We start from the raw sequence: 14359 nt of genomic DNA, 5'->3' as shown, positions 1-14359 counted from the left end.
TGGACATTTAAGGTTATTTTTTACCTTCATTGAAGATGCGATTCTTGATGCGAGTCTTCTCAAAGACACAATGTGGCAGCGAGGCACAACACGGACACCGCCTTCCTGGTTTGTCACGAGTAATTTTGTGACTTCAGTACAGTTGAATGGTGTTTTTCACCTTCGTTATCAGTGCTGGCACTTTCTTTGGCTCAGTTTTTTGGTTATTAAGGTGAGAAACACAATTGAGTTCAAGGCGTAACTCATGGCAAAACAGGAAGGTGGTGGTGGTTGATCTCGCTGACACATCGTGTCTTTGGGGACAGTCAGTCTGAGGGTAAAAGTGACCTTAAATGTTAATTTATTCCTTTCCTTCATTATTTATATGTATTTATATATATGTGTATAAAATACATTATATTTATATATTATATATATTTATGAATTTTTAAATTGTTTACTGCATGTAAAACTATGATTGTAAAATGATTAAAACATGTTTTGTTTTATGTTAATATTTTTGGCTGTCTGGAACAAATTAATCAGATTTACATGATTTCTTATGGGAAAAATTGGTTCGGTCAGCGTCTGTTTCGATTACAGTTGGACCTTGTGGAACAAATTAATGACGCTAACCGAGGTTCCACTGTATGATACTTTGACAGAAACAATTGGAAAAGCATGTAATTACACATGAATGAATGAATGAATGAATGAATGAATGAAAGGATAAGTTAACATATAAGGTTACTTTTACCTTCCTTGACGAATTGACGCAACCTAGTTGACTTATTGGTTCCAGTTGCCATTTTGTTAGCTAGCTAATAGTGCGCTAACAAGAAAGGACGCTTGTGATGAAAAGAATACATTAAGAACCTGGTTTAACTCACGCAGTTTAACAACATGACAAGACGCGCCATATTGTACGCTAACTGGAGAATGTCACGCAAACCGAAGCGTAAATCAAATTTGACATAAATGAAATGAAAAACATGCTAACGGGGCGGACGCTAACCAAGGTTTCACTGTGTTTTTATCAATGTCTTGTGATATAATAACCCTGAAAGTTTAATGACGCCCACAGTTTGACCCACATTTAGTATTATTTTTGGTGGGTAAAAAACATGTTGCAAAATCTGAACAAGTTGGACTTCGCAGCGTCCCCGAACAGATTGTGTTTGAACTCAGAGGTTGCTTCATATTTCATATGACTTGTCATGAAAATAGGTTGTTGTGCACCGGTGGCCTTATTGAATGAATACTGAATACTGCAAATACACAGATTCACAGATTAGCTTTTACGTCCATGCATTGACTTAAGATGCAGGACGTGGTTGGATGCAGAAAGAGTAAGTAAGAGAGGAGGAGGGACACAGATGGATGCAGGAAGACTCAAGGTGGAAGGAGAAAGCATTTGCACATCGGCGAGCTCACGCACGCTCAAGAGTATGACGAGGTGGCAACAGAGGAGCGATGGCGCCCGCGCCTTCCCAGAGATTACAATTCAATGAATCCTCTCTTGTCTTCTCTCCCTCGTTCTCTCGGTCCTTTTATAGATGAAAGGCCTCAATGGCCCCAAGTCATCTGAATTAAACATTGATTTTATCGTCATTTTAGTCGCTGCCTCCATGACGGCCAGCTGCCTCCTGAACATTTCATCCTGCGTGAGCCAAGGAGAGGAGTCGGAAAGGGAAGAGAGGAGCTGGAGAAAGGAAGGAGATTGCGAGATTACAAAGAGAGAAAAAAGACAGACAGGAAATTGGGGAGCCCATGTGGGACAGCATTTAACGGAGGAATAAGGAGGAAGAAGGGCAAGGGTGACCTTAGTTTGAGGGAAGAGCTGCTGTTAGTGTCAGTATTGAGTGATATTAGTGTCACTTATGAAGTGCTGGACAATATTGCTAAAAGCAAATATTGAGCATCTCTTAAAAAAAAAAAAAAAAAAAAGGGTTTCGCATCTGCAACCTCTGCAAAGAGACAGTGATAAAAATGGCGGCCCAGACAAGCTCATATTCACATTCAACAAGATAGGCTGACCCCTTCCTGAAATGCTTTACTCCCTCCCTTGGCCCAAACTGTTTCCGTCTCTAAGCTTCTCCTCCCTCTTCCTCCATGGGTGGTTTGTTGTTGGTCGCCCTGAGGAGACAAGGAGATGAAAGGGAGCCGGTCTCAGAGGAGCAGCAGCATCGTTGCAAGAGGAGGCCGCGTGCTCCTGCAGCACTCATCCCCGCAGCGGCACGCCATCTCTGGGAGGTGGAAGCATCTCTAGAGTCCTCCGCTTCACTTTCACCCCTCTTTTAAAAGTGCAGTGGGCACACACATTTACACACACAAGGTCTGGAGAATGCTGCCTCCTCAGTGTGCGTGTTCGTGGGGTGAGGTAGACTCCAGGCAAGTCTTCACAGATAACAGCAGCAGAAGTTAAAGACCCTGACTGAAACTAATGGGCTGGTTTTCATAGAATTAATGAATATATTCCCTCCTTCTCTCTCTGAGGTCTTTTGGAGTCCCCTGAGGGTGGTGCCTCTACGATGGCAACATCCCGGCCCATTTGGGTCAATCTGTCTCCCTCTCTGAGTCTCTCCTGAGCCAGTTCTCTTCGCTGCAGTACTGTAGCTCTGAATAATGCAAACCTGCATTTCCTCTCATGTCATGTCTCAGTATGTCACCCCCTGCCCCTCCCATGTCTCTCACTCACGCTCAAGTGTTCTAACACAAGTGAGTCATTTAGAGGAGGTGAAAGGCTGCTGCTGATCAAGAGACTTGAGTTCACTTTGCAACTCGCTGCCTTACATAAACGGAGGAATGTGGAGAAAGACAGAGAAGGTGAGCTCAGGATAGCAGGGACCCGATGACTTGAGAGTGAAATGTCGGCATGTGAAGTGACATCATCGATTGGTCTTATGGGGACGTCTTTCATGTTTCAGTTTGGAAACATGCCTCATGTTGCCGCATGCATACAAATGTAATGTTCCACCTTGAAGATCGGATTTGTTCAAATTACGAAGCAATTCTTCCTATAAAAAAATAATGGAAATTGAAATCATCTGTGCCGTAGTTAATGTAAAACATTTATGAACTGTACAGGCAGCGCTTGAAGCAACAGTGTAACATTCAGTGCAGGGGTGTCCAAAACTCCACCATACCGATGTGAAAGGATACCATACACGGGCCACTTTGATCTTTTGTAAAGCGATATGCTGTGAAAGTGATATGGGTGAAAAAGCGTACTTTTACTATGAACTTCGCTCTTTGCTCTTTTTTTTGCCATTTTTGCTGTAATTTTTAATTTTCCAAATATTTGAACTCTCTCTTGTTCTTTTCATATATTATGACTTTATTTCTATAATATTTTGACTTTATTACCATAATATTGTAACTTTTCCCCAACTAAATTTTCTTTTTTTGTTTTGTTTGTTTCTGTTAATATTATGACTTTAAAAAAAGTATTTTTTTTTTTTTTTATATTTCAACATCATCAGTAGGGTAAAACTTTGAGACCTTTTTTCTCATTAGAATAAGACTTTTTTCTCTTAATATTTTGACTTTATTCTTGGAACATAACTTTTTTCCCAACCTAATTTTCCCCAAATTATGATTTTATTCGTTGTTGTGTTTGTTTCTCATAATATTACGACTTTAAAAAAGTGTTTTTTCTTGAATATTTCAACTTTATGCTACTAAATTATGTTAATTTTTCCTCATAATCTTACAACGTTACAATTCTCATAACATTAGGACTTTTTCTTTTAATATTTTGACTTCATTCTTGTAACGTAACTTTTTCCCCAACGTAATTTTCAAAAAATGACTACTTTATTTGTTGTTTTGCTTGTTTCTCATAATATTACGACTTTAGAAAAGTATTTTTTTCTTGAATATTTCAACTTTATGCTACAAAAATGTTATTTTTTACTTATAATATTACAGTGTTACTTAAAAAACATGTTTTTTCTTGAATATTTCAACTTTATGCTACAAATATTATGTTATTTTTCCTTACAATATACAATTCTCTTAAAATTAGGACTTTTTCTTGTTAGATTGCAACTTTTTCTCTTAATATTTTGACTTTATTTTTCCAATTCTGATGTTGTTGTTGTTTTTTTTTTTTTTTTTTTTTTTTTTTTTGTTAAATTATATTTGTCGCGACCAATAAAAAAACCTCAAATGGCCGCCAGGCTGCACTTTGGGAACTCCTGCTGTAGTGTAACAATAAGTTTACTGAATAAACTATAAGAAACTAAACCAGTCCAGATCGAGGAATTGCTTGCTAATTGGCTTGCACTGTAATTTTCAACATCATTAACTGTCATAAAGTGTAAAACAAAGTCAAACGCTGTGTATTGAAACATAACACTCAGGTTTGCATGTGCATGGTGAGTGTTACTTGGGAACTTTTCTTCTTTATTTAATCACGTCGAGCTCTTGTTGCTTTTGCCACATTGTACTGAGCAGCCAGAACATAGACGCATGTACCGCTTTCCAGTGTCACATTGAGTCCCGTTTCTGGTTCTATGGTCATTGCCATGGTTGTCAGCGACTGATGGAGTAATTATTTGGTGGTATCATAAAGGAGACAAAGCAAAGGACGGTTGTCATGAAAACATTCTGGTATTTCTCCTTGGTATACTCAATGCGCAGATATCGGTGAAATATCAAATTTTGTGCCATATTTCGCGTAATTTGGATTTGTTGTACTTTATTTGTTGTCTTTAGGTAAGCAGTTCTCATGCTCGTTCTCCTTTCCTCAAATGTGCCCAGAAATGAAAATGAGTGTGCATGTATGTTTGTACATGACTTCACAAAACATGGCATGTGACTTCATGACCATGGGGAAATGTGGGTCCCAGGTCGAGAGCAGTTGAGAACCCTTGTAATGAGTGTGTGGTGATGTGCAGATACGCCTTTTCCTTGGAACTGTTCTCAAACATCGCGCTATCATGCCAACATGTTCCTGCTTCCCCATTTCTGTGGCCACTCCCTCCTTTCTGTCTGTCTCGCTTCCCTCAGGTGCTGTTTTGCAATAATGGCTTCTTGCGATGGCGATGTACTAAGCAGCCGTATGGAAAACGCAACTTGCTCGGACGCTCACTTATCAGAGCTGAACGCATTAGATGTCATTTGTGTTAGAATCCTGCAGCACGGTCATTATGTGTTAAAGCAGCATGAGTGGACAGACAGTGACGGTATTCCAACGTTTGCATGCAAAGAGCAGTGAGGATTAACCACGGGGATGAAAAATGTGGAATGAAATCCCCCTCTTGTCGTTCCTTTTTTTGCATACCTACTGAGTGTGTACAATAGTGGCGTGTTTAGCCACTGAACTGAGGCTCATTTGTGTGTGATGGTACAAACGTTGAATAAATCGGCTCATAATGGTGACAGATGCAGTGTGAGTGCAGTTTCGTGACACACTGGTTTCTTTTCTCCCGAAGTCTGTGGTGCTTTTTCACTAAATGCACAGTATGAGCAAAAGTATTGGTCCACCAACGAGAAGACTGGTGGACCACAAGAAAATATGGACTATCCACTATCGGCATTTTACGAGAAATGAAGGTCCCCCAAAGTTGAACATATATATAAACAGCCAATACTTACACTTTAAATCTGCTCTCTTTCAAGCCTTTGGCAATGTAGTGGTTCTCACAGCTGTCTTTCGTGCTGGTGTGGGATAAATTCCCACTGAAAGTTGGATTAGGGCAAAAGATGGTGGTGGTGTATCATCTACAAACCTGGAGTAGGAGACCTGCGTGATTGAGTCGAATGATTGAGTTCATTCAGCTGGCCTGTATGGACGTCATCCTGCAACAAGGAAACAGGCCGTCCCTAAACTGTTCCCACACAGTTGGAAGCATACAACATAGCATAGCCCCTCGCAGACACCTGCTACTCTAACTACCGTAGCTCTAGTACACAATCAAGTGGCTACTCCTGTTTTGGTAGTGGCAGTGAAAAGACGGCTACTTCTTCAGAGATGACTGTTCCTCTTCTTCCTCTTTCCAAGAACACTGCTAGACTCTACTTTTTGCGCGCTTTATTTCCTCTTTGCAGCAGGTGTGAGTGTGCAACCTGACGTCCGCTGCTTCACTGCAGCAAGACCTTGGGGATGAGTCACGGCGTTGCCGCGGGGACACGTCCTGCCCTCCTCATAAATATAGGAGAAGCTAAAGTGCAGAAAAATGTTCCTTTTTAAAAGTGGGCACAAAAAGGAAGGGGAAATATGTATGTATATGAATATTTCAACATTTATATAAGTGCCGGGCGCCACCAGAGGTCTGTTGTAGAATTTAATAGTACGCCTTTTGAATAAGTGGCTCATCAGGATAGGAGTGAAAGCCGTTTTAATGCAAGTAAGAAAAGTTTGTTTTCAAGTGCAAAAAGAGGGTTCATTTGACTTAAGGTGCTTTTTTTGTTTAATAACAGCAAAGGGGAGGGTGTAGTGATTCCGTGGGCATTGCTTGAGGGCATCACACACTGACTGCCAGAGAGCGAAAGACAGAGGAACGTTCTGTCACCTATCAATCTTTACTCCACAGGTTTTTGTTTATTTGACTGTTTGTTTTTCCTTCTCAAGTGCATCCCAATTGTTGTGCCTTCAATCACAGCGAATGCTTATAACTGTAGTGGAAAGTCAAGAGGGACAAATGTGTTTTTGACTTTAAGTTGTCAAGCTGTCAGTTTTCATTTACTGTGCACGAGCAGCACACTTTATGTTGCCATTAGGGCTCCTGTCACTGTTCTTCCCTTTGCTTTGCATACAGACAGTTGTGGAAAATCGGCGTCTTTTTGGGTTTTGTTGGGGCGGCTTAAACTCCATGTTCACTGCAGCTTCACATCATCACACGGTTCCACAGCACTGGCCAAGAAAGTCAAGAATTCATTCATATTTCTACCCACTCTATCCTCTTCACAGTCGCCACGGTCGCTGGCAGTCAGTCAGTCACAGACATTCGCATTCTTACCTAACAATGTTTCCTGAAGCGTGAGTGTAAGAGGAAACCCATCCACACTCAGACAGGCTCTGAGGAAGTCTTAAAGTGAGTCAGCTGAGCAACCATGACACCTCTTTTTTTAATTTATTTATGGGCCATTCCACCAAATCAGTGGAGGAAAAATACATGAATAACAAAATTAACCATAAAATACATATTCTCATTAAGCAAAGTGTTATGCATATCGATGTGATTGCAAATTTAATAAGCACGATTTAAAAAATGAATCTTAACTTCTTTGAACACTGTAAAAATAGCATTTGTTGCCTGTTCCAGACTTAACCCATCCATCCATCCATCCATTTTCTATACCACTTCATCCTCATTAGGGTCGCGGGGGCATGCTGGAGCCTATCCCAGCTGACTTCGGGCGACAGGCGGGGTACACCCTGGACCGGTCGCCAGCCAATCACAGGGCACATATAGACAAACAACCATTCACACTCACATTCATACCTATGGACAATTTAGAGTCGCCAATTAACCTCACCTGCATGTTTTTTGGGAATGTGGGAGGAAGCCGGAGTGCCCGGAGAAAACCCACGCACACACGGGGAGAACATGCAAACTCCACACAGAAATGCCCAGGGGAGAATCGACCCAGGCCTTCCCGATCTCCAGACTGTTCCTGTATTGGCCAACGTCCAGACTTAACCATGAAATATAATCATTTAAATTCTTAAGAAATGTTATATTTGTGTTACTTCGCAAGAAACAAAGCAATTTAGTTCAAACTCACACGTTAGTCGTATGCCTGGGTTTTCACTAAATCTTCAAAATTTGGAATTGTCTACAAATCATATTGTCCATGAACGTAATGTTGAAAATTTACGGCATGATTTTGCCTCGGTTTGTGTGTATTTTCCAGTTAGCTTACAATGTGGCGCTCGTCCTGTGCTGTTAATACACTGCATGCGTCCAACTGTTCTTAATGTATTGTTAATGACAAAGTGTCCTTGTTAGCATCCCATTAGCTTGCTACTACATGGAAACAGGAACTTCAAGTCAGCTGTGTTGCTTTTCTATGATGTCATCAGAGGTCAGCTTTCAAAAATGTTAACACAAAACACGTTTTTATAGTTTTGCAATTATAGTTTTACATGCATAAACAATTCTAAATGCATATGAATGCCAAATGAAAGGGATACATGGATATTTAAGGTTACTTTTACCTTCATTGAAGACATGACTGGTCCCAAAGACACAATATGACAGCAGTCCACATCCATGCTGCTCGCCAGCGGTACCATATATTCTTAAATGCCCTCTCTGACAGTGTCAATCAATTGCATATTGTTTTTCTAAAGGCAGACTTTACACGTGTGTGTGAGTGCAAGACTCTACTCCACTTCTAGGAGACATCTGATTGGAAGACAAGGACAGAAACGCTCCTTTTCGGGGCAGTCTCAAGTGGCTGCTTTTGGTCTCATGACAAATAGTAAATTAGTCAGTTCAAATATCATCAGGGAGAAGATGAAGTGATCTTCATCTTTCTTTCCCCTCGTTGCTCTCGACTTGTTGGCGTCTGCCGTCTCCGGTTTGTGGCACCAAAGGGGACAGATGGAGGAATCCCTTTCTCATCGCCCACTCCTGCTTCAGCTTTCATCTCCTGGGGGGACTTTCATCTCCCTCGGCACAGAGGTGTTTTCAAATTAAATACAATCTAATGAACTGGAAAACCTGCCCCTGCGTGTGTGTGTGTGTGTGTGTGTGTGGAAATAGTGTTTGTAAGTGCTGTGGAGCAAAATGAAAGAAAAACAGTGTGACAGATTAAAAGAGAAAAGTATTTGCATTGCAATCTAGTGTGTGGCGTCATGAAAGCGTGTGCTCCTTAATTGTACATCTCTGCGGCTCTAATTGCTTTAATTCCCTGTAATTAATCCATAATTGCAGTGAGGAGCCCCGCACAGCTTCGCCTCTTAGCACACAAGAACTTTTCAAAATGGAGTACATAAATATAGATGAGAGACAAGAGCAGGTTGAGAGGGAAAGTAAGGACAAAAGACGGAAACAGAAGGAAAGATAAAATAAAGAAAGGAAAGGAAGGAATGGGCGACAGAAGGGAGGGCGATTGGAAGAAGGAAAGAATAACTAAGGAGGGAATAGTAGTTGGAAGAAACAAATCAGTAATGGAAGGAACGGAGACTAGACTCAAGAAATAGCGGAAGAAATGAAATACTGATTGGATGGATGCAAAGCAGAGAACGACCAAAGCAAAGAAGGCCTGATGACAGAAAGGATGAACAATTGATGGAGGGAGGAGCATATGAAGAACAGGAAGAAGGCAAAACAGAATAAAGGAAGGAAAAAAGTCAAAAGGGTGAAGGTAAATGTCGAAATAACAGAATGAAGGAAGAGAACGAGGACCAAGGAAAGAAAGAAAAGATGCTATAGAAACAGAGGAAGGACGTACAAATGAATGGAAGGAAGAAAGAAAGCAAAGAAACAAGGGCCAGTGAGAGAAGGGAATGCAAGACCTGTGGAAGAAAGTGTAATTGGAAGAAAGAATGACAGAACATGAATGAAATAAACAAGAAGGAAGGAAGTAAGAATGAATGGTCGCATGGAAGGAATGAGGAAGAAACAAATGATGAAAGAAAGGAAGGAAGGAAGGCCACATGACCAGTGGAAGGAGTCGACGGAAGAAAGAAAGTGACAAAGGTAAGGAAGAGCAGAAGAAACGAAGGCGTGAGAGAAGGAAGGAAGCCAGGATGAATGACAGAAGGAATGAACTGTCAATGGAAGGAAGGGAAATTGGAAAAAAGAAAGAAAATGAATGATGGAAGGAAGTGGCAGAAAGAATGAATGACAGCTGTAAGGACGAATGTATGAAAGAAAATAACCCAAACCAGGAAGTAAAATGGCGTAAAAGTCATAGTAATTCATCCCAAATATTTACCAGTGTGCAACTCAGTGTGCCCCACCACACTAACCTTGATGTTAACGTAACATAACAACATCCCTGTCGAATCATCATGTGACTCTCCATCAGTCACATGGTCATACATTCACGCATGTTAACAGGCTGTTTCCAGGACATCCTTGTCCCCTCGGACCACCGGGGAATAAAATATGTGTGTGCGTGTGTGTTGGTGGGGTGGAGACTCCCTCCCACTCACCATATTGTTGCAAGGTAGTCCCCACCCCCCTCGCAGCCGCACTTCCTAGCTCACCCTGGCTCCCTCATTAAGTCCCAATTAAGACAGCAGCCCACCCACACGCCTCCTTATTGCACATGAATGCTTTTTCTGGTCAGACTTTTCATTTACACAGGGTTGACCTGAGGCTAGCAGACTCCCTCAGCTGTGTGTGTGCATGTGTTCATTTGTGTATACAGGGGATGCAGGTTGTATAATGATGGCGTATCTGTTGCTTTCCCCGACGCTGGATAAAAGCAAACCTTTGTCACACTCAGTCTTTCCCTAAATGAGAATCGGTGGCTGGTCTTGAGTGACCCGTTGTGCTGAATTTCTTGCGTCTGTGCACACTTCCCCACCCGCACCCGCCTCGTAAGTGGGTCTGGCTCCCTCATCAGTGCCGATATCCTTACAGGTCTCCATCAATTTGTGTCTCAGCAGGGAATACCTAAGCAAAGATGCCTCTGCCAGATCACCCTCAGCATCTCAGTGCTATTCGGTCTTGGAAAAAAGAGCCATGGAGCTAAAAGACGGAGGGCGACAGTATGACAGCATCAGGCTGATGATAAAAACAAAGCATCTTTAATGCCAGGGTGGCTGTGTATGCACTCCACTCCAAATGTCGGCGATGCCATTGTTAAGTGGAAAGCTTGCTGCTAATGCTTGTCGTTCTTGAAAGAGATTTCCCAAGATGCATCTCATCCACCAGCGGCTCGCATCCGCATCAAGTGTGGCAGGGCCTGCATCTATCTCCAGCAGAGGTGGGAGAAAGTCAGTGTTTTCTTTCAGTCTTTCAGTTTCCATTCAGGTCTCAAGTCAAGACGAGACAGGTCGAGTCAAGCCCCAAGTCACAGGCATGAAATTTCTCTCCTTACAAGTCATAAGCACTGGTTAGTGTTTACCAAATAAAATACCATTTGACAATCTAACAATCTATTCAATTTGATAAAGACAATGGATGCATTTTGAATTGTTTGTTTTTTAAATAAGACTTAGTCACAGGAAAACAATGCTGACATACCATTCAGGTTTTAGTCAGAGCAAACCGGTACAACAGATGAATTTCTGAAGACGCTCAAGATATATTAATTTTACCTAATTAACTTTGTGTGTGTGTGCGTGTGTGTGTGGGGGGTGTGTGTGTGTGTGTGTGAGCATGTGCATGTTTATAACTTTCTAGCACTCTCCAGCAATCTGGCGCTCACAGAAATGTAAGCCACTCTCTCATTTGTTCTTCAACCTGATTGGAGATGCGTTCAATGCAGCGGATTCTGTGGGAAAATGTGTTGTCTTGCTGGAAATGGTCATGTTAGTTAAATACTTTGAATGGGGGCAACACAGTCGTGGAAGTTTGGTGTAAATAAAGGATGGGATCCACGGCTGCAGGAGACACTTATTGCCAACTACTGGCTTGGAAGTCTTATTACAGTGTTTTCAGTCATTTTTGCAATTGGGATTGTTACCTCTGTTGATGAAATTTTCTGAAAACGCAAAAAATGTTCCCCTTTTTACTTGTCCCTATTAGTGAACATAATGTTGTGCTGCTTGACTTAAGGAAACAATCAAGATAAGGAAGTTGGGATAAATGCCTGAACACAGAAATTCATCACGATGAGTATTTAGACTCTAATGTGTTGCATTTAAGTGCCGCACTGAAAGGTCATGAACCACAACACTGATCAAATTGACCATATAATCCCCTCACAGCCTCGTTTGTATCAACCGTGGCCGCGAGCGCACGTTCTCAACAGTTGCATTAATAAGATCAAACTTGCTCAGTGAAACCAACCTTTGTTTTATCCGATGGAGGCATGAAATGAGATTCTATTAATACCCGCAGCCCAATTGGGCGGGTGCCTGACTCCCACCGGAGGCAGCGCTGAAAAGGTTAGGTGCAGCAATTACGCAGGTGGAGTTGCAGAGGAGATGAGGATGAGGAGGAGATGGCTGTGCCTTGATCACGGCCTCTGAACAAGGTGTTATCAGCTGCAGCGACGAGGGGGAGAAATGGGTGGGGGTGGGGTGAGAGATGGGGTGTTTGCCAGAGCGGCGTTAATGACGCGCCTTGTTTTTTGAACCGAGGAGGCGCCTTTTCAAAGGCGAGGTAATTAGAAGGGGACTTGTTGGGCCGCGCTTGGTCTACTGCTGTGTCTTACTAAGCTCTCATTTATTGGACGATCAATGCATGACAGCACTGAATGGTGAAATACACACACACACACACACACACACACACACACACACGCACACACACACACATATATATGACCTGGTACTACACAAAGTGCCTGCACATGCAGTTGAATTCAGTACAAGATTTGTCAGTAACACGCGTATTTAACAGTATAATACTTGTTTTCTTTCATTTGTTTGTTGTTTAATGTGTTTATTTTTATAGTTGTATTATTTTACACCTGCACTGCCTCACACTGAGACCTGTGGAAACATTAGCAATTCCTCACAAGTAGGATTCACTGCAGTTGTACACCACTGCAACCACAATAATACACATATTTAAATTAGTACTCCTCTGACAGTGTCAGTCAAAACTGAGCATTATTGTTGTTTGTGTTCCTTCCTATTCATCACATTAGTGTTTGCATCCTTCCGCTTTCAAGCGAACAAGTACAGCAATCGGCTTTTGCTCTTCTCATTGGACCAATGAGCGTGTACATTTGATACTGCACTAACATAACGATGCTTCGAGGTCCAAAGATTTGGGGGGTTTGGTAGTTTCCAGTGTTATAAAACTGCACTACTGAGAGGTGTTTCCAATATTCTTAACCCCTTCTTGTAGAATAATAAGTATAACATAACTACTATCGTCTTTGTTAAAGAAGGAATTTTGATACAACTCTCATCAGATTGTTCAGGTGTAGCTAATATTGTGGCGGGTGAGTGTACATAGAACACGGGGAACTCCCAATACTCTCCCAAAACCATGTGGGGAAAATTTGTTGTGGTTTTAGATGACCATGTTTGACAATACCTTTCCCTGGAAAACTTTTTTGCCCTCCTTTCAATTTAAAAAAAAAAATCTTCCTTGAAAAGAAAATTGTCTCCGTTACTGCCGGCTGCTGGAGCAGTACAGCTTCCTGTCCGCTGTCCTGTCCTTGGCAGCGCTGCAGTAAACATTGGTGTAACACACATCCTGCAGCAGTTAAAATGTCAGGCCTTCAAGATAAAAGTACACCAGTAAAACACGGCTCGTTGCTCGGTGCAACTTTGCAACTTGCACCACACCACGACAGGTGACGATAGTGATGCGGAGGCGGGGCTTGTAACGGGCCCCAGCTAAAATGAGAGATGGACATGAGGACATCTTTGCCAAAAAACAAAACAATGTGTTGGTGTCTTGAGAAATTTTCCCTTCTTTTTCCTCAGGAATCGCCCATATTTTCAAATGCAATGTTTGACATTTTTATGCTCGTTGCAAATACTGCACTGCTCCAAAAATACCATGAGCGAGCATTTCAAATATAAAGACAAAAACTGCCTTTGAATGGGAAGAAACAGTACCAGACACAGGGTGGGACGGACATCTGCCTCCACTGTCTGAAAACCAAATGACAAACCTGTGGGGTTGAGAAGCCAAGAGGGAACAGTGGGTACCACATCCTTGTATCAATTATTCTAAAAGAACAACATCCCACTAAACTGATTAGAGTGTGAGCAACGTAGGACTCTCACAAGTCTTCGATGTCAGATGAGCGCAGACGCACAGGTGACAGCTAATTGGACCGCTTTAAATCACGTATTGCTCCTCAAACCCTCTTTTTTTTGGTCTCCTTGTCTTATCCAGCAGCGCAGCATCACACCATGGTGTTCTGCCACTACTGACCCCAGCCGTTCATTTAATTGGCTGTTAATTGCTACCCTCTCGACAAGACACAATGTATATGTGCGGCTATATTTAGTCTCTCCCCTTCAATGGCTCTTCATGCTAAATTACAACTTTCAGCAAGGCACTGAAGGCCCCATTGTGGCCTGTCGTTGTCCCCCTCTGTGAGTGACTGACGGGGGACACACACATCCCACCCTCTCTTTATCTCTCTCGCATTCTTCTTCCTCTTCTTGCTCTTCTTCCATCAGCTTGTACATCACTTGTCTGACACCTGGATCGGGCGACATCGCTCTCTCTTTCGCTCCTTCAGTTCGAAACAGCAGCAAGCCTGTTTCTGCCATCAGGGAATTTTTTCTCAGCTGCCGCTTTCACGCAGGCACAGTTTTTTACTGGGTAAAAAAATA

Source organism: Dunckerocampus dactyliophorus, chromosome 11 (assembly GCF_027744805.1).
Source record: "Dunckerocampus dactyliophorus isolate RoL2022-P2 chromosome 11, RoL_Ddac_1.1, whole genome shotgun sequence".
Classification (NCBI taxonomy): Eukaryota; Metazoa; Chordata; class Actinopteri; order Syngnathiformes; family Syngnathidae; genus Dunckerocampus; species Dunckerocampus dactyliophorus.
The sequence above is the reverse complement of the archived record's forward strand: the minus strand, read 5'-3'. Positions refer to the sequence as shown.